General features: G+C 38.3%; 2 long non-coding RNA genes across 3 annotated transcripts in view; one reads left to right on the top strand and one right to left on the bottom strand.

Annotated features, from left to right (window-relative positions):
• LOC122442020 overlaps nucleotides 1-4,938 on the bottom strand; it is a 39,280-nt gene extending 34,342 nt beyond the window's left edge. For both annotated transcript variants that reach the window (XR_006269527.1, XR_006269528.1), the window contains exon 1: nucleotides 4,875-4,938. This is a non-coding gene — a long non-coding RNA (uncharacterized LOC122442020). The remainder of the gene's footprint in view (nucleotides 1-4,874) is intronic.
• LOC122442021 overlaps nucleotides 1-25,420 on the top strand; it is a 157,290-nt gene that overhangs the window by 6,906 nt on the left and 124,964 nt on the right. The window lies entirely within an intron of this gene.

The raw sequence follows: 25,420 nt of genomic DNA, 5'->3' as shown, positions 1-25,420 counted from the left end.
ACCTCAATCCTACAACCTTCAGGAGATTATCTGGAACAACCTGAGGGAGACTGGAAGCATATCTTTCCCTAGTCAAGCCTCTGAATAGGCTGTAATCCAGTTAGCCCTGGATTGCTGCCTGATGAGAATCTAAAGCAAAGGGCCCAGTTAAGCTATGGGCTTTCTGACCTACAGAAATTGGAAAATGATGCATGCTTGATGTTTTAAGCATATAAGTTTGTGGCAATTGGTTCAATAGCAATAGAAAAACTAGTATATCTTCAATTCTCTGTTGAGTACTCCTGTTGGCTCACATACCACCTGGCAACACTTCTGGACAGATTTTGCCTTTAAATGGTTACAGGATATAAGTATTGGGAGGAGGCAATTGGTTTAGATTTTTATTCAGTAGCTGAAAAAATTTGAGAGAGATGGAATAGATGTTCCCATATAATTAGTAACCTCCTATCTATTTTCATTTTCACCTCTTCTAAGTTTTCATCATATTCTTCATTTATAGACAATATTCAGCTTTACTAAAATATTTGGTTATACTTATTTCCCATATCTTACATAGCATAGTATAGGATTAGTTTCTTGGTATTTTCAAAGAAGGATTTTATTACTCAACAAATAATCTGAACTCTAATTAAAAAAAAAAAACCTGTAGATATAGAGCTCTTTTCTTTAAACGCTTTGAAAATGTTAGCCTTCTGTTGATAGTGAAAAATTTGGTAACAATCTGAAACTTTTTTCTTTAACATAACTTCACTCACTGGAAGTATTTAGAATATTATTAAAATATTCCCTATCACACATGTGTGTGGATCTTCCATTATTTATACTGTTTTATACATTTTAAAGTCCTTTCTCTTAGGTGTTTATATTTTTAAATCCTGAGAAATTCTGGTGCATTATCTGTTTCCACTTCTTCATTTGTTTTCTTTGTGGTACTGTGACAAATTGTTGATGATGTTATATTTTTATCATCTATGTTTATTAACTTCTGTGTTTTCCATTACTTAATGACTTTCTGATGCCTTCTAAATAAGTTCCTGGGTCTGATCTTTCTGTTCACTCATTTATTTTGTGGCTCTATCAATTCTGTTAATTTGTCTACCATTTGTGATTTTAAAAATATATTTATATTATTATAGCCAAAAAATCTATTTGCTTCTTATTTATAACTGTTTATTGCTGCCTAATGTCATCAACATATCCTATCCTAGCTCTTTTAAGAGAGTCATTCTATTTACTCTTTAAATGTTAACCTCTGTTTTCTGTCTTTCTCAATCACAGTGTATATACATTGTTCTGTACATTGATATTCTATTTTAAAAATTGTACTCAGATGACTTCTTAGTTTTCTCTTTAAGCTCATATACCTTAGCTTGTCATGTTTACCAGAGAATAAGAGCTTCTGTTCATCCTGGTGAATTTAATGCTGGATAGCCAGATTTGCTGTGTCACTACCAATCTTTTATTCCTTTCAGGAAAACCCTGGGACTTTTCTTAATATTTCTTTCTCTTGGCTGTAACTGTCTATACTTAGGGTTTAGAGCAGAAGATGGAAATACTCAGCAGCTGCCATTTTACAGAAACTTTTTAATCCATTCCTCACTCAGCCAGGCTTCTGCTTTGCCCTGTTATCTTGGGAACAGAAAAATGTTTAGCATAGTTTCTGCAATCCAAGAGCCTGGTTTGGAAGTCTAGCTCTGCCACATTCTAGCTGAGGGAACTTGGGCAAGCTCCTCAACTTCTCTAGGCTTTGGAATCCATATAAGTAATGTAGTCTATTACTATTCACTGACTGCTACCATTGCTATGATATTTTGATAAAATAATGTGTATAAAGTGATTAAGACAGTACCTGATACAAGGTAGGGCCTACTAAATATTTGCTATCTATATCATTACCGTGTCTAGCAGTTGTATATGTTCAGCAAATGTCATCTATTACTCTGTCCTAGTTACACGTATCCAGAGAGACCTATCTGAATCTTTGCACAGGTTACTATCAAAAAGTACCCGTTCTTCAAATCTAGAGGATTCCTATGTGCTTCCTGCCATGACCTACATCTCTTTCCATCCTAGTGATCTGGTATTTTTTTGACAGGGGGCACTCTTTAGGCAAGAGTATGAGATCGAATGTTGATGGAATGGAAACAATATTTAAAATCTGTAGTATCTTATATCCATTATTTCCATCCTTTAAGTCTTTGCCTCGTAGACAATATGTGAACTGACTTCTCTTGTATGCACACAGACATTCACAGATTTTAAAGAAGTTTTACATTCATTATCACATTTAATTTTGCGTGACTTCAAAAAAGATAAGAAACACTTACTGAACCTATTTTCAAGAGGAAAACAATTCTCAAACTGATGGAGTATTCCAACAGGTTGAGTATAGTGAACCTGAAGTCAGCCCAGTTGTTCTAGCTTCTTTTAGCGCAGTCCCCCTTCCACATAGTTTACAGAGGGGCCCAGGAAAAACAGAAACCTAGGATTTCTTCAGGAAGTGGATGTGTAAATAAAAAGTGAGTGGGATTTTAGATATTCATGATCTTGTCCTATCCCATCATACATTGAGCTCCGAGTCATGGCACACCCTACCCTTTCAGTGAAGAGGCCTCCTTATGCTTTTATTTACCCTTAGCTGATTGGAGTTGGTGCTGGGCACCACAAAGAGCATCAGGTTTCAGAGTCTCTTCCTGTAGTTCAAGCTCTGACCAAAGCATCTAAAAATGTCGACCCTGCTGTGAATCACTTACAGTATATTGTCAATACTTTTCAGGAGCTTTGGGAAATGAATGCTTAAATTTACAATTTGTCAGGTAATAAGAATGGATCCTCAGAGCTAAACCATTCTGTTACCATCACATAAGTTAACCTATTAGATTTTATACACAGTTTACAATAGAGTGTTCTATCATTTACTAGAGAGGTAGCTTGTGAACTTAGGCCAAGCAAACATACTAGTGACCAGAAGATGTGGTACATATATTCAATGGAATATTATTCAGCTATTAAAAAGAATGGAATATCATTTGCAGCAACATGGATGGACCTAGAGATTGTCATGCTGAGTGAAGTGGGTCAGAGAAAGAGAAATGTCATATGATTTCACTTATATACATAATCTTCAAAAAGAAAAGTGATGCAAATAAATTATTTATAGGATGGAGACAGACTCATTGGAAAAGACTGATGCTGGCTGGAAAAGATTGAAGAGGAAAAAGGGAGACAGAATGAGATGGTTGTATCGCATCACTGACTCCATGGATATGAGTTCCAGCAAACTCAGGGAAATAGTGAAGGACAGGGAAGCCTGGTGTGCTGCAGTTCATGATATCATAAAGAGTTGGACGTGACTTAGCATCTGAACAACAACAGACTTAGAGAATAAACTTGTGGTTCCCAGCAACTATCCCAGTAGGGGGAGGGATAGTTGGGGAGTTTGGGGTTGACATATATGCACTGCTCTATTTCAGTGGAAACCTTGTATAACACAGGGAACTCTTCCCAATATTGTGTAACAAGATAATTGGGAAAATAATTTGAAAAAGAATATATATTTCCTTGGTGGCTCAGGCAATAAAGAATCCACCTGCAATGCAAGAGACCTGGATCCAATCCCTGGGTCTGGAAGATCTCCTGGAGGAGAAAATGGCTACCCACTCCCTTATTCTTGCCTGGAGAATTCCACAGACAAAGGAGCCTGGTGAGCTCTAGTTCATGGGGTTGCAAAGAGTTGGACACAACTGACTGACTAACACTTTCAACTTCAACTTTCATGCATATGTGTGTGTTTGTGTGTTAAAAAAAAAAAAAAAACAAAAAAAACCTCCGTGATGACCTATATGGGAATAGAATCTAAAAAAATAAAAGAGTGGATATATGTATACGTGTGACTGACTCACTATGCTATACAGCAGAAATTAGCACAACATTGCAAATCAATTATACTGAAACAAAAATTTAATTTAAAAATGTGTATTGAGTACTAACTCTGGCCCAATCTTATGTGAAACATTGTAGAGGAGACTAAACGGGAATAAGACACATGAAGCAATTAGTGAATATGTATATGAGAAATCGTGTTTCTCAATGCATGTGACATGTATGAGAAAGTCAAACAAGGTATAGCTCTTAACCCTGATCACTTAGTCAACAGCTTGTCACATGTAGTCATCAACGCATATTTGTAGAATAAAGAAGGCAAGATCAGGGTAGGCAGATATTTGTGCTTGTGTCAGGCTTTTTACAAGAGATATGATCTGAGATATTTTCAAAATACATGGGGGAAAGGGCAGGCATCCTAAGTGAGGTACAGACATAAAAGCAAGAAGAGAGTTTAGAGAGGAGAAAGGTGGAAAATGTGGGAATAATATCATCCATTATTAGAAAATAGACATTGTATAAAGCTCCATTAAGTTTACAATAGTCACATAATAACCTCCTAGAATCTCTAAGTCATATCTCCTCCACTTTGATATTTGAATGAATAACTAAGTCTTTTCATGCTGGTAAAATATGGTCATTTCTTTTTTTCTTTTTATCTCTTTTCTGTCTCGCTCCTTTTATTAAGGTATGATTTATGGCCCAGAATGTGTTCTTTTTTAAAAAAGAAATGTTGATGATATAAGGTTCTTTCATCTTTATTGTATATGATTTTAAAGTTACACATGGTTAAAAAAATCATAATGAAGCACCTGAAGCGTTCATTGATGGACCAATAGATAAACAAAATGTGGTATATACATACAATGAAATGTTGTTCAGCATTTTATAAAAAAGAAAGTAACTTCTGACACACTACAACATGAGTGGATCTTGACAGCATGCTAGGTGAAAAAAAGTCACAAAGGACAATATTATATGATTCTACTTACATGAGGTACCTGGAAAGTTGTTTAGTCTCTAACTCATGTCAGACTCTTTGGCAACCCCATGGACTGTAGCCCACCAAACTTTTCTGCCTATGGAATTTCCCAGGCAAGAATACTGGAGTGGGTTGCCATTTCCAAATAATCAAATTCACAAAGACAGAAAGTAGAAGGGTGGCTGTCAGAGACTGGGGGAGGGTAGATGGGTACAGAGTTCACTTGTGGACGATTACAGCATTCTGGAGATGGATATGGTAATGGTTGCACAACAACGTGAATACACTTAATGCCGTAGAACTGTGTGTGTATCTGTCTGTTAGTGGCTCAGTCATGTCTGACTCTTTGTGACCCAATAGACTATAGCCCACCAGACTTCTTTGTCCGTGGAATTCTCCATGCAAGAGTACTGGAGTGGGTTGCCATTCCCTTCTCCAGGAGATCTTCCTGACCCAGGGATGGAACCTGGATCCACAAATCTGCCCACGAATTGCAGGCACATTTGTTACAGTCTAAACCACCAGGACAGCCCAACAGACAGTAGAGCTGTACACTTAAAAAATAGTTAAAGTGGTAAATTTTTTTAAAATTTACCAGATTAAAGCAATGGAAAAAAATTAAAAATCAGAATAGTATTCAGAGAGAAAAGGTTATTTTTTAAATTTACATTTTATTTCAAATGTTTTTATTATTTTAGGACCAGTTTGATTTTCTTAATAGACTTTATTTTTTGGATAAGTTTAAGTTATAGCAGTATTGAGCAGAAGGGAAGCATGTGGGTGGCGGGAGGTCTGCTTAACGATCTCCAAGAGCATTTCAGCCAGAGCCCCCTGGTTTATTCAAGTCATCTCACTGGCTTTAACTGATGAAAAGTGTCTGAGACAAAACACAGGTAGAAAGCCAGGGCTATTGTAAAATCGTTTGTTGATTCAGACATTATCGATTCAAGCATACAATGTGTCTGATACAAATTTTTTTTTCTTTTAATTGAGAAAACTGACCACTTCATTTGACAGTGTTTAGGAAATGTGTGTGTACACAGTGTCTGGATGCAATCTGTAAAGATTTGGAAAAAGAATGAAGGAAAGGCTGGAGGTGGCCCTTTAAACTTGGGGTGTATTTTGCCGATAACAATAAGGGTGGACAAAGGTGCAGAGGCATTCTCTTTTTAGTTTAAGCATTGTAGCATGCACCCATAGCATTTACAGTGACAATGTACCCAGACTGGGTTCCCCCCGCCATCCCTCCCCACCCCCCGAGTCCTGAAAAAGGTTGGCTCTGGGCTTGGAATCTCTGCAGTTTTTCATGTTCTGGAAAGAGAAGAGAAGAGAAGGTATTTTGCAACTCAGCTCAGTTGTTTCTTAATGTTTGGAGAGAAATATGTCTTCTTGTAGATTGTTTTTTCAGTTGAAAAGAAACAGACTTTCTCATTGTACTGAAATGCCTCTTCCATATGCATACTGTATTTGCATCTGAGCCCAAAAGGAGTACAAAGATTTTGTTCCCTGATAATTCTCAAGCTCAGAAATTAGGGTGAGCCACACTCCTAATGGGATTCCAATGAAAATTTGATTTGCAGTAACTGGTGGGGAGCACAATAAAACTCTCAGTGCAGAAAGACAAGATTTATGCTCTCTATTGACCTTGATTTTATGTCCTAGGGAATAATCATCTTTGACATTTGTAAACGGCCCTTCCTACCACAGTTCCCCAGGTCTTCCTCATTCAAGAGCTGCTCTCAGAATGTCACTTTCCTCCTCAGTGACATGCTAGTATACCACAGTGGGAGGCCAGGACCTTCAAACAGGAGGGAGCAGCGTGATGCAGTTAAAGCAAAACCTGAAACATATCCCTCAGGGAAGGAAACTCTGGGGCTCAGAGTTCTTGTGCATGTAAACTATACTGCCAGTGTGTGTGGCTAGTTGGGGAAATGTGCTTTGCAGAGCAGCTTCACTCCAGGGAAATTGGGAAGGGTACCTTTGAGTGATTTCAAGCCTTTGGGACGAGTCCCTTGAAACCTTGGTTTAGGTAAGCTTCAGTGTTGTTGGTAGGAGACCAACAGACTGTGGACCATAATAGGGCCAGAATTTCTCAAAATTATAACATCTTGAACACACAAATCAGACATGGTAACTATTTCCAGTAGTTCTATTTTGGGAGCAGCTTCCAAAGTGATGAATACAAATGACAACTATCATTATCCTAGCTTATTCACAGAATCACACTGTCCTGGGAAACTACAGTTATGGAAATCAAGGGAATATTGCTTAATATTACTATTAATAAATTACATGCTAGAGCAGCAGTGGCAGTAGCTCAGCAAGTTGATGCAACAGAATAAGTGTTCACATGGCTTCATAGTCTACAGAACTCAATCTTACTTTTAAGTAATTTGTGATAAAAGATGTCCAATTACAATTTTGCCTTTCACATACCTTGAATTATAAAAATTTAACTATATGTTAGCCAATTCATAATGCTTCAAATATGTGTATGTGTGTCTCTATTTCCTTCTATCTCTATCTGTCACCTATCTATCCATCCATCCATCCATTTCCCTTCAGTTGCTTTAACTGAACAACCAAACTAGAATTATCTACTTTTAGGAACTCATTTTTTTCACTCTACAGCTCCTAAGATGGCTCAACTATTCTCTCTTGCCTGTGGTTTCAGTGTATGAAGAAAGAACCATTTTTCATCTTTTGCTCAAATTCTCCAAGTTTTTAAGGAGGGAAATTCACATTCTTTTTTCTTTTAGAAAAAGCACTCTTTAAGGATGTCTTTTCCACAACTTCTTCTAAATATGAAATGTGTGCCATTATCCCCCTTAAAATTTCTAGTCAGTACCAGTCCAGATTTATAGCAAAGTTTGATTTGAGACTTAATGAATAAATCCAAGCATCTTATATTTTGTTATACTACAGTGAACACAAAAAATTGTTAATTAAAAGAATTAAAAGCATGTTAACTGCATTAATATTTATACAGTTCAATTAATTTTAATACCTGAATTCAGAAATTTGTAATCATTTTAACTTAATTTGATTCAACTGCTTTTTAATCTTTGAAGGTACTTTTCAGATTAATGTTACTGTTTTAAAAATCCTGACTAATTGAGACAGGTCAAGTTGCTCATCTGATTCTATAGTGTGCCATGTTTGGGATTTGGAAAGGCTAAGACCAGTATTTCAGAATCCAGTGCAATGACTGTGCATGGCAGATACTCCTTTTTTCTCTCCAGTATCAACAGTATTTATGCAGCTTATAGTAAGCATCTTATTCTGTAAGAGAAGAAGTAATCAGACAAGTAACTGATGCTAGTTTTCTCTCTTACATCCTGTTGAAAAATACATCTGATGCCCTAACACTCTCACTGGAATACCTGTGGTACATTTGATAAAAAATCTCTTCTAATAATATATCAATTCAAATCCAAGTATCCCCCCTACCCATCTCACCCTCCCAGTATGGCTTTAAAGTTAAAAGCAGAGTCTGAGACCATAGAATAGAAACACACTTTCAAACCCAGATGATGTTTATGATCTTTCAATGAGAAGTTAACTTTAGGATAAAGCATTCATTTGGAATGGATCCTCCCAGGTTAAAAATGAATAAATTAATGTATTCATTCCATTGTTTGCTACACAATTATAGCCACTTTTAGATTCTAGTTATGAAGTTCTAATAATATCAAAAGTGCAAGAAAGATGAATAAAGCATTTTCTGCTCTTAATGTGTTAATGACTTCAAGTATGAGGTAGAAATGTAAACATGCAATTAAAATCCAGTGAAATAACTTCCACATCTGGTCAAGATGGAGTAAAAGGAAACTGAATTTATCTTCCAAATACTCAAAAGGTAGATAAAGTATATGCAAGAATTATTTTTTCAAGGTGTTAGACCTAAACTTAATCATAACAAAATCATGTTGAATGTGAATGGTTGAAAACTCCCAATTAAAATGCAGAGATTATCAGTTTGAATAAGACCCATTACACTTTAAATATAATGACATAAAGAAGTTGAAAATAAAAGGATAGAATAAGGTATATCATAATAACATTAACCAGAAGAAAGCTCTAGTAGCTGTATTAGCATCACATGAATTTGACCACAGTGCCAAACAGATATTATTGGGGGAACAGAGGTTATTTCATAATGGCAAAAGGATCAATCAATTCATTGAGAGGTCGTAACAATCCCAAACATTTATGTTCCAAAAAATAGAGCGTCAAAATGCACGTGTAAACATGATAGAACTGAAAGAGGAAATAGACACACCACAATTATATTTAAATGTTTCAATATTCCTACTTCAACAGTAGATTTTAAAAAGTAAAAGGAAAATCATTATGTATATAAAAGATTTCAATAATGCAATTATATTAGAACTCTCCATGGAAATAGAAGCAATATGTATGTGTAGATATATAGAAAAGGCTTACTGTGCATGATTGGCTCACAGTTATGGAGTCTGGAAGTCCCATAATCTGCCATCTTCAGGATGGAGGCCTGGGAAAGCCAGTACTCTAGTTTCAGTCCAAATATAAAGCCTTAAGAACCAGGGGAGTTGCTAATGGTCTAAGTCCCATTCTGAAGTCAAAAGGCCAGAGAAACAGAAGTGCTGAAGTTCAAGGACAGGAGAGGCTGGATGTCCTGGTTCAAGCAAAGAGCAGCTTTGTCCTTTCTTCAACTTTTTGTTCTATTCAGGCTGTCAGTGGATTGGTTGATGCTTATCTGCATCAAGAAGTCCATCTTTCAGTTCCGTTCAGTCGCTCAGTCATGTCCAACTCTTTGCGACCCCATGAATTGCAGCATGCCAGGCCTCCCTGTCCATCACCAGCTCCCGGAGTTTACTCAAACTCATGCCTATCGAGTCGGGGATGCCATCCAGCCATCTCATCCTCTGTCGCCACCTTCTCCTCCTAACCCCAATCCCTCCCAGCATCAGGGTCTTTTCCAATGAGTCAACTCTTCATATGAGGTGGCAAAAGTACTAGAGTTTCAGTTTCAGCATCAGTCCTTCCAATGAACACCCAGGACTGATCTCCTTTAGGATGGACTGGTTGGATCTCCTTGCAGTCCAAGGGACTCTCAAGAGTCTTCTCCAACACCACAGTTCAAAAGCATCAATTTTTCAGCGCTCAGCTTTCTTCACATTCCAACTCTCACATCCATACATGACCACTGGAAAAACCATAGCCTAGACCAGACGGACCTTTGTTGGCAAAGTAATGTCTCTGCTTTTTAATATGCTATCTAGGTTGGTCATAACTTTCCTTCCAAGGAGTAAGCATCTTTAAATTTCATGGCTGCAGTCACCATCTGCAGTGATTTTGGAGCCCCCCAAAATAAAGCCTGGCACTGTTTCCACTGTCTCCCCATCTATTTCCCATGAGGTGATGGGACCAGATGCCATGATCTTAGTTTTCTGAATGTTGAGATTTAGGCCAACTTTTTCACTCTCCTCTTTCACTTTCATCAAGAGGCTCTTTAGTTCCTCTTCACTTTCTGCCATAAGGGTGGTGTCATCTGCATATCTGAGGTTATTGATATTTCTCCCGGCAATCTTGATTCCAGCTTGTGCTTCTTCCAGCCCAGTGTTTCTCATGATGTACTCTGCATATCAGTTAAATTAGCAGGGTGACAATATACAGCCTTGACGTACTCCTTTTCCTATTTGGAACCAGTCTGTTGTTCCAAGTCCAGTTCTAACTGTTGCTTTCTGACCTGCATACAGGCTTCTCAAGAAGCAGGTCAGGTGGTCTGGTATTCCCCTCTCTTTCAGAATTTTCCACAGTTTATTGTGATCCACACAGTCAAAGGCTTTGGCATAGTCAATAAAGCAGAAATAGATGTTTTTTTCTGGAACTCTCTTGCTTTTTTGATGATACAGCAGATGTTGGCAATTTGATCTCTGGTTCCTCTGCCTTTTCTAAAACCAGCTTGAACATCTGGAAGTTCACAATTCACATATTGCTGAAGCCTGGCTTGGAGAATTTTGAGCACTACTTTACTAGTGTGTGAGATGAGTGCAATTGTGAGGTACTTTGAGCATTTTTTCAGATTGCCTTTCTTAGGGATTGGAATGAAAACTGACCTTTTCCAGTCCTGTGGCCACTGCTGAGTTTTCCAAATTTGCTGGCATATTGAGTCAGCACTTTCACAGCATCATCTTTTAGGATTTGAAATGGCTCAACTGGAATTCCATCACCTCCACTGGCTTTGTTCGTAGTGATGCTTTCTAAGGCCCACTTGACTTCACATTCCAGGCTGTCTGGCTCTAGCTGAGTGATCACACCATTGTGATTATCTGGCTCGTGAAGATCTTTTTTGTACAGTTCTTCTGTGTATTCTTGCCACCTCTTCTTAATATCTTTTGCTTCTGTTAGGTCCATACCATTTCTGTCATTTATCGAACCCATCTTTGCCTGACATTTTCCCTTGGTATGTCTAATTTTCTTGAAGAGATCTCTAGTCTTTCCCATTCTGTTGTTTTCCTCTATTTCTTTGCATTGGAATACTTTCTTATCTCTCCTGGCTATTCTTTGGAACTCTGCATTCAAATGGGAATGTCTTTCCTTTTCTCCTTTGCTTTTTGTTTCTCTTCTTTTCACAGCTATTAGTAAGGCCTTCTCAGACAACCATTTTGCCTTTTTCATTTCTTTTCCATGGGGATGGTCTTGATCCCTGTCTCCTGTACAATGTCACAAACCTCTGTCCATAGTTCATCAGGCACTCTGTCTATCAGATCTAGTCCCTTTAATCTATTTCTCACTTCCACTGTATAGTCATAAAGTATTTGATTTAGGTCATACCTGAATGGTCTAGTGGTTTTCCCTACTTTCTTCAGTTTAAGTCTGAATTTGGCAATAAGGAGTTCATGATCTAAGCCACAGTCAGCTCCTGGTCTTGTTTTTCTCCATCTTTGGCTGCAAAGAATATAATCAATCTGATTTCGGTGTTGACCATCTGGTGATGTCCATGTGTAGAGTCTTCTCCTGTGTTGTTGGAAGAGGGTGTGTGCTATGACCAGTGTGTTCTCTTGGCAGAACTCTATTAACCTTTGCCCTGCTTCATTCCATACTCCAAGGCCAAATTTGCCTGCTACTCCAGGTGTTTCTTGACTTCCTACTTTTGCATTCCAGTCCCCTATAATGAAAAGGAGCTTCCCCACATCCGAGGTCAGGGGCGACGGCTGAGAGGAGCTACCCCACCTCCGAGGTGAGGGGCGGTGGCCAAGAAGAGCTACCGCATGCCCAAGGTCAGGGGCAGCGGCCGAGAGGAGCAACCCCAGCTCCAAGGAGCGGCTGCTGTGGGGCTCAGGATGCTGACAGGAGCTACTCCACCTTCAAGGTCAGGAGGGGCGGCCGTGAGAAGATACCCCTCGTCCAAGGTAAGGAGCAGCAGCTGCACTTTGCCGGAGCAGCCGTGAAGAGATACCCTACATCCGAGGTAAGAGAAGCCCAAGTAAGACGCTAGGTGCTGTGAGAGGGCATCAGAGGGCAGACACACTAAAACCATAATCACAGAAAACTAGGCAATCTGATCACAGGACCACAGCCTTGTCTAATTCAATGAAACTAAGCCATGCCGTGTGGGGCCACCCAAGACGGTCGGGTCATGGTGGAGAGGTCTGACAGAATGTGGTCCACTGGAGAAGGGAATGGCAAACCACTACAGTATTCTTGCCTTGAGAACCCCATGAACAGTATAAAAAGGTAAAATGATAGGATACTGAAAGAGGAACTACCCAGGTCAGTAGGTGCCAAATATGCTACTGGAGATCAGTGGAGAAATAACTCCAGAAAGAATGAAGGGATGGAGCCAAAGCAAAAACAATACCCAGTTGTGGATGTGACTGGTGATAGAAGCAAGGTCCGATGCTGTAAAGAGCACTATTGCATAGGAACCTGGATTGTTAGGTCCATGAATCAAGGCAAATTGGAAGTGGTCAAACAGGAAATGGCAAGAGTCAATGTTGACATTCTAGGAATCAGCAAACTAAAATGGACTGGAATGGGTGAATTTAACTCAGATGACCATTATATATACTACTGTGGGCAGGAATCCCTTAGAAGAAATGGAGTAGCCATCATGGTCAACAAAAGAGTCCGAAATGCAGTACTTGGATGCAATCTCAAAAACGACAGAATGATCTCTGTTCGTTTCCAAGGCAAACCATTCAATATCACAGTAATCCAAGCCTATGCCCCAACCAGTAACACTGAAGAAGCTGAAGTTGAACGGTTCTATGAAGACCTACAAGACCTTTTAGAACTAACACCCCCCCCAAAAAAAGTCCATCTTTAGTCTGTCGGTTTTGAAAGTTTTCCAGAAACACCCTCACAGATACACCTGATATACATAATGCTTCACCAGTTCTCCGGACATCTCTTTACCCAGTCAAGCTGATGCATAAAATTAACCATCACAACAGTCAACCAACCTGAACTTTACAGAATACTCCACCTTACAACAGCAGAACATGTTTTCTTTTCAGATGCATATGGAGCATTTACTAGGGAAAAACATATTCTGGTTTTAGATAGGTCTGATTAATTTAAAAGAATTAAATTCATATAAAAATATGGTCTCTGACCAAAGAAACTAAATCAGAATTCAGAAATAGAAAGATCTCTAGAAAATATCTAAATATTAGGAAACTCAATACCATGCTTTTTATAAGGTATGTCAGAGAAGGAGCAAGTAAGAAATTAGAAAACATTTTGACCTAAATGCAAATAAAAGTACAACATATCAGAATGTATGTAAATAAATATACACATAATTTATATATAAAGTTTAAGCAATAGAAGAGAATTTATAGTGTTAATATCTCTGTTGAAAAAGAGAGATGTATAAAGTCAATGACCTTAATTTCAACCTTAAGGAACTAGGAAATTAAGAGCAAACAAAGTGCAGAGTAAGTTATAAAAAGAAAAAGGATGGAATACATATTGGAGCAGAAGTCAGTATACTAGAATACCGAGAAAAATAGAGAAAGAAATTAAAGCCAAATGTTTCTTTTTTTCTGGTGCTTGAAAACAATTTTCAAAATTGACAAATCTTTAACCAGACTAATCAGAAAAGTAAAAGAAAGGATACAAAATTGTCAATATTGGATTTGAGAGAAGTGACATTGGCACACATTCTACACATATTAAAATGTTAATACAATAATATTTTGAACAACTTCATGCCAATGATTTCTACAACTTAGGATAAATGGACACATTCCTTAAATGACTCAATCTAGAAAACCTAATTTAAGAAGAAATATAATAGCTCTATCTCAACCACAGTAATGTGATTTCTACTAAAAACATCTTACTGCACAGAAAATTCTACTCCCAGTTGGACTCATTGGTGAATTCCACTGAACATTTATAAGGAAGAGATACTGCCAATTCTACAAAACTCTTCCAAAAAGAAGAGAGAACAGCTCTTAACTCATGCTTTAAGGCCAGAATTACCCTGATAAAAAGACCAGACAAAGATATTACAAGAAAATAAAGCTGTAGACCAATATTCTTTGTGATAATGATGCAAATATTATTAAAAATAAATATCAGCATACTGAATTTAACAATATATAAAATGAATAACACATCACACATTGTGACCAGTGGGTCATTCAACTCTGGTTGGAAAGACAACCATCATATTGTTTTTTAATATCCTGAATCTGTGTCTATAAGATTACACTTTGCTTGATATGAGGCTTACATAAACATTATCACTTTTCCACTACACTTCCCTCTACCACAGAAGACCCTTTAAGTATTAGACACCCAACAACTTTCTTCATTTCCAAAAGGGTGGGAATCAATTGTCATGGGCTCTCTTTTCCATGTCACTATCAGTTTTAGCCTTTTTGGAGTTAATTTATTTCTTAGGGAATATGCCTCTTTCCTTGGAAATAGTCTTGCCAGTGTCACATGCAAAGATTTATGAGTTCAACCATTCTTCTGATATCAGTATCTCAGACTAACTCTCTGTGTTCTTCTTCTGGAGATAAGTCATTATTTTTTAAATATTCAACTTTCCAAAAACTGACTCTGAATATCTTAGCCTAACACATGTAACATTTATTAAAATTGCTGAGACATTTAGTGTTGAATATTATTGAAACTGCTCCAGAAAAACGTGCTGGGCTTCCATCTTTTTGTATCATGCATTCTTGTGGGTTGTACACTGAGATATTTTTTTCCAGGTAACATGCTTTAAGTGATATAACTTTCTTTTATCTGTGGAAGATTTGTCTCCAGTTTGTCTTAATGCTTCACTGTGAGTTTTACATTCTAGGTATTCTTATTTCTATTCCATTGCTTGGACTCACCAACACACCTATCCTGAAAGGTTGCTTGTGGCCCTTCTTGCCTCTTTTTCCTTTCTCTCTGGTCATCACCTGAAATGACATTATTACAGCCAACATAAAAGATCTGTTCCTGTGAATCATAGGCACTCAGAGAAGTCCTAGTCCTCCTTTTCTTTCATCTTGAGTCTAATTCTTCAGAGAGTCAATTAGAAACATTAAAAAAAATAGGGCATAAATTTGGGATCCCTGTATTTTAGGGGCTCTCATTTCTTGTAGTCCATAAATAATATTTTTATTGTCATCACCCATTGTGTTTCAAAAAAGAAAATAGAGTTGACAAACACACATCCCTGTATACACAACTCACAAACATTAATCACATATGTGGTGCATTAGCCAAATATGTAAAGGAAAGGTCATAATATCTTACTAAACTGCTGTAGTAAACACCAAGTTCAATTCATAGACACTCAGTTGTGTCTGAACCCATTAAAATGTGGCCATTTTGGAATCACACCTCATCAAATATCCCTACTGTTAAACTGGAAGAGAAATATCTTCTAATTTTCATAACTTTATATCTTCCTCTTCAATGTATTTTCCAGTTAAGGAATTTAATTGTTATAAGAAGAAGTGGAAGGATTTTCTTTTTAACTCTACTGCTAAATAACAAGACACTGACAGGGTGACTCATTATAGGAATCCATTAATCTCAGCTGAATAGAAAGATCCAGATGGAATCGAGAGGAAATGGGCTATTCCTTTCCAAGAGTTAGCATAAGGACTATTCAGCTCAGGGTGGCAGATTTTATATTTAGTTTTGGCTAAGGAAGTATAGGTCACATTTTATGTTTCTTTGGAGGATTGCTAAAGAAGTCAACACTGTAGAGACCATTTTCTTTCCCTCAATTCCTAAGGATAGAAAAGCAATAAAAATCTTAAAATCTATTTTAAAAAGTACACAAATATTTTCAAATTATTTATAATATAAGAGGGACAGTAATTTATAGGGACCTCAGATTTAGCACATGCCTATACACATACACATCTCAAACCTTTTTTTCGTTATAAAATATTTGCTGATTCCCTAGCAAAGTTCTCACAATAAAATCTCATAGGCTTTCTTTAAGAGAATTGAATCTGCCATACCCAAGATCGGCAGTTTCATCCTTCCATGAGGAACAAAGGGTCTGAGGTAGGTTTAATGTAAACAAAATACTGTTGGGTTTGATACAATTTGGTTGAAAGCTTGAATGGTTAGTTTCATTCAGAATTGCTTGGGCAATCACTTAATCTCTCTGAAACTCTGACCCGTTATCTGCACATAAGGAGAATAACAGCTGATTCAGTTTTGTGAGGATTATTCTAGATAACATCTATAAATGACTAGCCCCTGCTTGATCCTTATGGTAGATACCCAAAGATACCTACCTAGCCTTTTGTTTATTTTTCCATTTTTCCATCACTGATGGAAAAGAACATGAAGCTGAAAGACTGAGCCTTTGAATGAAAAATATTGAGTCTCTGAAAAGCAAGATCTTTCAAGGTGTATTGAATCAGTTTTCATCTCCTGGAGGTAGTAGAGATCATTGAAAGGATAGAGAGTTATTATAAAAGAGAATTGACTGCTGTATGGAGGAACTTAAAAGGCTGATGGTAGTGAAAGTAAAGTGAAACTATTAGGTGTTCAGTCATGTCCGACTCTGCAACCCCACAGACTGTAGCCTCCAGGCTCCTCTGTCCGTGAAATTCTCCAGTCAAGAATACTGGAGTGGGTTGCCATTCCCCGCTCCAGGGGATCGTCCCAACCCAGAGATCAAATCCAGGTCTCCCTCATTTCAGGCTGATTCTTTACTAGCTGAGCCACTGGCAGGAAAGGAAGGAAGGAAGCAAACAGGATGTTGGGTTTTCTGTAGTAAAGATGATTGAGAGTTGAAGGACTCTACTATGATTATCCACCAAGCCCTGTGCATTCTGAGAAAGCTGCAGGAAAGTATCCTATTCCCTGCTCTTCTGTTTTTCCACATCTGGTCTCTCAGCCCTATTGCAATTCTTTAGATAGTGATCCAGGCATGGTTGGTGGTCCTCACAGGGCAATTCTGACTAGTAGTCTACTTCATGCTAATTCAGCCCAATAGCATGTCCAGAAACATCTGAATTCGGGCTAAGGGAAGGAGTCTGAGTTCAGTAGATAGTGGACAACAATACCCTAGAAGCATTAGTCATAATCTGCTTAAATAAATATGCATAATATATACATAAAATCATGACTTTGCTCTATGCAATTCTAAAGCCATTTTAATACCAGAAATATTCTAATATCAGAAACTGTTTACCAACTTCTTCTTCATATACACATCTGCCAAAATCCTCTAAGCACACTTACATTGAGCACAGAACCTGTTCAAAGCATCGTTGTAAGTTCTGTTGAGAGGTAGTGAAAAAAGAGAAACCTTGATAGCTATTCAAAATATCTGTAAGAATAAGTTTCCCCACATAATTCAGTCTTATGTCCGGTGCCAAACAGAATGCTGTATACATCATAGGTGTTCAGTAATATTTGTAATTGAATAGAATAGCCTCTTTATGTCATTTACTGTTATTTACTCAAAATCAGTTCTACTTAATTCATCTAGGCATATATGAAAACAAACGAGCTTCCCTTGTGGCTTACCTGGTGAAGAATCTGCTTGCAATGTGGGAGAGCTGGGTTCAATCCCTGGATTGGGAAGATCCCCTGGAGAAGGGAAATGCTACCCACTCCAATATTCTGTCCTGGGGAATTCCATGGACTGTATAGTCCATGGGGTTGCAAAGAGTTAGACATGACTGAGCAACTTTCACTTTCATGTATGAAAACACAATCTTTTCCATTCTCATAACCATTACTGAAAAAAATAGCTAACATGTTTGAATATACATAGATGCCAAGTACGGTTCTAAGCAAGTACATTCTTTATCTCACTTAATCCTTATCCCACCTCTGTATGGTCACAGCTCCTTTTCATCCTACTCCTCTTCTGCTTTTTTTTTTCACATGATGAAATAGCTGAGGCACAGAAATGTTTTTTAACGGAGATCCCCTCTGCAATGTAATTTGTAAATCAAAATAAATTTTGATAAAATTCATCAAAAATAAATTTTTAAAACTTAGGTAAATACACAATGGCTTCAACCCATTTATTTTCCAGCTCTGCTTATACATAAATATATAATAAATTGTCCAAGATCACTGTAAGAAGAAGAATCTAAATTTGACCTGAAGCAATGTACTCCAGAGCTAGTACTCCTAATTTAAGAGTTTACTTACATATTTTACCTTATTTAATTTTTAGCCCTAGAGGATATTTATCATTGTCTTCAAACTGCTGTGTATTTTCTGCCTTAAATATGGCTCAGAGCAAGTCACAATTGCTTGTGCTCCTAGGTTTAGAGACTTTCTGAATTTTAGGGAGGAGACTGAAATCATGACCACTGGGAATAAATATGCCCACGAGATGTTTCTACAACCCAGAAATCCAGCTTTCTGAGGGGCAAAGGGAGTCTTATAATTCTGGAGAGAATATGCTGGAAGAGAGCAAGGGAAAGCTAGGGTTTGGGGGAGGATATTGTAAAAAATAGAAAAATTTCCTGGCAAATAGTAAGGAAGAAAGTCGGAGCAGTGACAGATTTTATTTTCTTGGACTCTCACATCACTGCAGACAGTGACTGCAGCCATGAAATTAAAAAATGCTTACTCCTTGTAAGGAAAGCTATGACAAACCTAGACAGCATATTAAAAAGGAGAGACATCATTTTGCCAACAAAGGTTTGTATAGTCAAGGCTATGGCTTTTCCAGTAGTCAGGTACAGATGTGAGAGTTGGACCATAAAGAAGACTGAGCAAAGAAGAACTTATACATTCAAACTGTGCTGGAGAAGACACTTGAGAGGCCCTTGGACTGCAAAGAGATCAAGCTAGTAAATCCTAAAGGAAATCAACCCTGGATATTCACTGCGAGGACTAATGCTGAAGTTTGAACACTTTGGCCATCTGATGCGAAGCACCAATTCATTAGAAAAGACCCCAATGCTGGGAAAGGTTGAGGGCAGGAGGAGAAGAGGATGACAGAGGATGAGATGGTTGGATGGCATCACTGACTCAATGGACATGAATTTGAGCAAACAATGGGATATCATGGAGGACAAAGGAGCCTGGTGTACTGCAGTTCATGGGGTCACAAAGAATGGGATACAACTTAGCGACTGAACAACAACAACATGTGAAAAGGAAAATAATACAGTTGTGAGGGGAAGAGCATGCAACCAAACCAACATAAAACCTTCTAGATAACAAATGCTAGTGAGTTTGTTAAGTGACAGTTTTTTCAGAATGAATAAATTGTATGTTTTGCCTCCCACATGCAGATGGTATAACTGTTTTAATTACTGAGAAGTTGATGTAGCAATATTAAAGATAATGTTTGACTTTTAAAAATTACCTGTCACTTCACCACCCTAATAAAGCAATTACTTTCATTGGTTATGTGTATTATATATAGTCTATGTGAAAGAAACATTTCCCTGTCTACTTGTATTAAAATAGTGACATAAATATTTCCATCTTCCAACTTAGTGTAGTTTTAATGATTCTGTCACACCCCATCAGTAAATGTAAGGTTATTATTGGACATTTTGGCTATTTCTAATTTTTTTAACTATTGTAGCTGATTCTGCAATAAGCATTTTGATTTATAATAACATTCTGCTTCCACTGAATGATTTCTTTAGGATAAATTCTCGTGAAAATGATGATGATGATTGGATTGTTTTTGCTACAGACTAAGCACTTAGGTTTAATTTTTTTAATTCAATGTATTTTAAGCGTTCTTCCTTCTTATATTTGCTCTTGGGCAGATCCACAATATATACTTCTTGAGTGAGACCAAGAGATGAAAATTCAAAGGCAAATTGTTGTCACAAAAGACTTTCTGAGACTAAAACAGAAATGAGGAAGAATATAGAAGAAGTTGCACTTTTTTGTGCTCTTGCTTCCACCATAATGCATTCCTCTGTTTATTGTTTCCCCTTCCACACACACCTGTCCAGTAACCTAGATGCTCTTGGACAAGGAGAGGGGTTGCTGAGGCTCAACTCTAGCTCTGAGGATATGAAACAGACTAGGTGCACAATGTGTAAGTCAATGGATGATGGAGACTGGATGGATGGGGCGAAACCTTTTACTTTCGAATTGTCCTTGTTGAAACTATGATTTCCTTTGGGAATTTTGTCATGTATTCTACCATTATCCCTATGTTCTCCTATGCAATCCCCCCTTTTAACTAAAACAAAATCAATCAGTCTATGTATTATAGAAGAGACCTACCCATCAATCTGTTTTCTTTTGTCCCAAGATAGTATCAATGCATACTCTTTTTATTAGTTGGCTGAGTGAATGTAAATACTTCAGCGAAGGACTAAGAGAAGACCTCAAATATGGTGGTGCCACAAGATGGAAAGAACTGGAATTCTGCCTGATGAACAGCCAAGTGGATTGTGTACTGAAGAGGAAAAGTTAAAATTTTACATAGCCTCCTGCTCGTTCTGCCTCTGTAACTCAGCTTGCTCCTTGTAAAATCTGGATCACATAGGTCACACAGCCTCAGAAAGTGGGGGCTTACAATACTAGGAACTGGAGCTTATCTCACTCACCCTTGTCCTGCTCTTTGCAATTGCCCAGCCCCTGCAAACCTGCTTAATCATGCCTGTCCGTGTAAAGGTCAGGCATCCCCAGCCCCTTCTTGATTGCTCTTCCCGCGTGCATGAAACCCCTTAGTTTAAACCAGCCTGTTAACAGCTAGTGTTGCCCACTGTAGCCTGTCTACAAAAACTCTGTGACCCCTTTGTTCAGCCCTCAGAGCTTGGAGTGTTAACTCCTCAGGGCCCGCTGGCCTAATAAACCTGAGCTCGCCAACTCTCCGAGTCTGGTGCTTGGTTTCTTGAGTACTGGTTTCTGCAACACTAAGAGTGGGAATGTGCCTGCAATGTGTTACACTGCAGAGCTTGAGAAGTTGCTAGTTTCTGTAGCTGGGTATTCGCTGTCCTAACGAATACACTTTCCATAACGATGATAATAAATCCACAGGACTTTACTGAGCACCTCATGATTCTCATCATTAGACTGGATAGTTGAACACAATCTTTAAGGGACTCAGAGTCTGGAATTGAGACTCTGGCTTTGTTGCTGTGAGTGTGGAGGGCACAGGACTGTAAGCTTCTTTGCCTAATGAGGTTGTCATTTATTTTCAAACTACCTGACGAATCTGGGCTGTAGTATTCTGAATATAAATTGACAATTCTGCTTAGGGAAAAAGGCTTGGCAGCCTTATTCAGAAATAAGTCTTATTCTAGGAAGTGTCTTTTTTCCTTTAATATCAGCACTCTTCAGTGCTGTTACACGGCCAAAGTGATTAGGTGTTAGGAGTGTGGACATGGCCTCCAGATCATTAAACCACAAGTTTTGCAACATGAATAATCTGAACTCAATATCTGTAATGCCGTGAGAGATAAATGACTGTGAAATCCCCCGTGCGTGGCTGTTCAGATGGTACTCTGGGGGAAAGCCACCTCACCGGGAAAGATATCTGCCTGGGTGATTAGGCTAGAATTTAATTTTATTTAAATGTGTGAACACTTTTAATAAGGCTCTTGAGGTATTACGAAGTTTGCCGAATCTTTATATTTGAAAAATGTTTTATTTTGCTCGATAACATGTAGAAAAGCCCTTATTGTGATTAGCATTTGAATAGGAGGATCATCTTAATACTCTTGTTATTAATATGACAGATTTGATTTTCCCAAAGGTGACAATTGAACCCAATTCTCAGATCAGTTAATCCATGTATTTATGTGAATTGAACTTTTTCTACCTTGTAATTTGGTTCTGGAGTACATTGGATTTTTTTTCTGCCCTGTGGGGTTCATGCACCAATTTAAATACCTAAGTTAATGGCCTACTTTTTGCTTGAAAGACAGACTTAGGTTTCTTCCCTGAGTTCTGATCCTTGTCCACATGCTTTATGCAGGCAACAGACCTTCTGTTTTGTCATTTGATTGCTCCTAACCCTCCGTGAAGATACATTTGCTTCAGAGATGGAAGTTTCAGATTGGTCCACAACTGTTTTTAAAGACATTTGTAATTTAATGATGGTATCTGAGCACTAGCTGATGCCTTTTATATGGAAATGGAAAACAGAGCCTAGGGGAGGAGGAAGATAAGATGATTTTTTTTTAACTTCTCTTTCTATTCATCTGTAGTGTTGGACCCCTCAAGTTCCCTCTCTATAAGCGTATCACTGGTTCTTTTCCTTGCTAAGAGTAGTCCTGCTTGTTTTCATGGTCCTTGGCATTTCCTTCCATTGATCCATGATATGTTACTTCCTTTTTCTCCTGTGACCGTAGTCCAGATCAGAGCTGTGAGGTCGAATCCATGGTCCCAGAGTCAGCACTGTGTGCTACATACTGCTCAGTGCATATTGGCTCTCAGAATAACCACATTCAAGCTTTGTTTTAGAAGTCACGGGGAATGTGCGTCTCCTTCTGAGTACAGCAGGAGGCTATAAATCCCTATTGCAAGTATGTGTCAGATATGAGGCTGGAAATTCAGATTCTTGAAAAATTCCAAGATCTCTTTCATTGCCATCCATTTTTGTGCCTTATATATTTATCCAGGCTAGCTTTCACTTAAATCAGTTACACTTAGCCAGCATTTCCTCTCCAGTAAGTTTCCAAGAGTCCCACATTTCTTTCTCCCGATTTGTTGTGCATTATTTTTTCTGTACGTACTAATATACTTACTCCATGGCGTCACAAAGAGTCGGACATGACTGAGCAGCTGAACTGAGTATACTTACTACTCTGCAAATGTTCCCACTTGTTTCTCTTTTGGGACCATTCACTTGGTTGCTGTTCTCTTGGTTGCCTGATTCTTCAAAGCTCACACTTCAAGCCCTACCCTCTCCAAACCAGTGTAGAAACATGAAACCTCCTGACAAGTGGTTCCCAGCTACTCTGGGAACACATCGAGGAATATAAAACACATCTAGGAATATAATACCGAGATATACTCATCACTGCATTGTTAAGAAGGCTTCCCTGGTGGCTCAGTCAGTAAAGAATCCCCAATGCATGAGACACAGGTTTGATCCCTGGGTTGGGAACATCCCCCGTAAAGGAAATGGCAAGCCACTCCAGTATTCTTGTCTGGGAAATCCCATGGACAGAGGAGCCTGGCAGGCTACAGTCCATGAGGTCACAAGGGTAGGACATGACTTTGTGACTAAACCACCGCCTTCACCATATTGTTAAGAACCAGAGTGTATCAGAGGGTTCAAGTATTTACAAGATAAGCTCAGATCAGGAAATGAATTATGTACTAGCAAATCTGGATTCTAATCCCTCTTTAGTAACTAACTGGATGTAACTAACTGGATGTATGATCTTGGGAACCTTAATTCTCCTCTGTGCATTTCAGTTTTACTTTTCTGCCAAAAAAATGGGGGGTTATATGAGTGAACTATCATGTAAAGTTGCTATTAGAAAAATCCATTTTTTATAATGTCAGAATAATGACATTTTCATATTACTAACCAGACTTTGATTAAAAATCACAGTTGTGTCCTTAACTTTGATAAACATAATAAAGCTATTAGTTGATGCAAATTAAAAAAAAAGATTGGCAAGGAAGAATGTGTAAACTATACTTGAAAGCCATTCTTACTATTTTAGAACCATGCCATGTATTCATCCTTTAAATATGGCATTTCCTCTACTATTCTGACAGCAAACAACTTTTCTGTCCTTATATTTTTGTTTTCAATGAATGGTTTCCTGCTATGCCTGTATATCAAAATGAAAATACACTTAAATATAAAATTTAAAAGGAAACTTGTATTGGAAGACATGGTACAAAAATTCTGTGGGTGTCATGTTAGTAAGGGCTTCCCAAGTGGCGCTAGTGATAAAGAACCTGCCTGCCAACGTAGGATACATAAGAGCCATGAGTTCGATCCCTGGGTTGGGAAGATCACCTAGAGGAGGGCATGGCAACCCTCTATTGCCTCTATACATGGCAACTCCAATATTCTCCCCCGGGGAATCCCATGGACAGAAGAGACTGGTGGGCTATAGTCTAAAGGGTTGCAAAGAGTCAGACACAACTGAAACGACTTAGCATGCACTCATGTTGGTAGATCAGGGCTTTTCCAAAGGAAATGATGGCATGTCACTCAAATATGACGGAGGACTTTTACACGGTGCAGGATATCACTGAGAACTGTTAGTTTGAATATCCCAGGAGTTGAAAGTTAATGGTTACACTTTCTTTCTTGTCTTGAGTTGGTTAAATCTCCTTGAGAAGCATAAAGCAGGAGAATTGGTGCCAACATGATAGCTGAGTGAAGAAGTGGAAATTTTTTGCAGTAAAGATTCAATAAAAAGTGACCCTTCCAAACAGCCAGCAGCAATTCTGCTGGGCATTTGGAGAAGTGGGTGGATCTAACTTTTAAACATCAAAAGAAAATGAAATTTTTTTCTTCTAGGCCGGTCTGAAGGGAAAGTGAAATTGCTTTGCTAGGGCAAGAGAAGTAGGCTCACAGGCTGCTGCTGACAAAGACTGCTAACAGGCTGCAGCTTTGTCACGTCACACTGCCAGCATCCACCCCGTTGCTGACAAAGACATTGACCTTTGGTAGACTTGATTCTCTAAAATAATGAGGGGGCAGGAGAAAATGCATTTGCATAATGTAAAGAGTGTGTTACTGCCCAAGAAGGATGTCATGTAGAATAAAAATGCGAAGCATTCTATCCTTCCTGACTAAATGCATGACCCTAGGGTAAGTCAAAACCAAGGCACAAAACTCTCAGAGTATCATTTAGGTGCAGATGTGTGGTAAAGTACCCGCTTACCAATGCTGGAGACAAAAGAGATGCAGGTTCCATCCCTGGGTCAGGAAGATCCTCTGGCAGAGGGCATGGCAACCCACTCCAGTATTCTTGCTTAGAGAATCCATGGACAGGGGAGCCTGATGGGGTACAGTCCATTAGGCCGCAAAGAGCTGGACATGACTGAAGCGGCTTATTACACATGCTTGCATGTTGTGGCAGTTTTCAGTCTTATAGGAATCTTGGATGCCCTTCTTGGTACAGAGGAAGGAACCTGATAGCTAGTGCTATGGTGGAAAGAGTTTGGAATTAA

This window comes from Cervus canadensis, chromosome 5 (genome assembly GCF_019320065.1).
Source record: "Cervus canadensis isolate Bull #8, Minnesota chromosome 5, ASM1932006v1, whole genome shotgun sequence".
In the NCBI taxonomy this organism is placed as follows: domain Eukaryota; kingdom Metazoa; phylum Chordata; class Mammalia; order Artiodactyla; family Cervidae; genus Cervus; species Cervus canadensis.
Note: the sequence above shows the minus strand (reverse complement) of the source record. Positions and strands in the feature narration are given on the sequence as shown.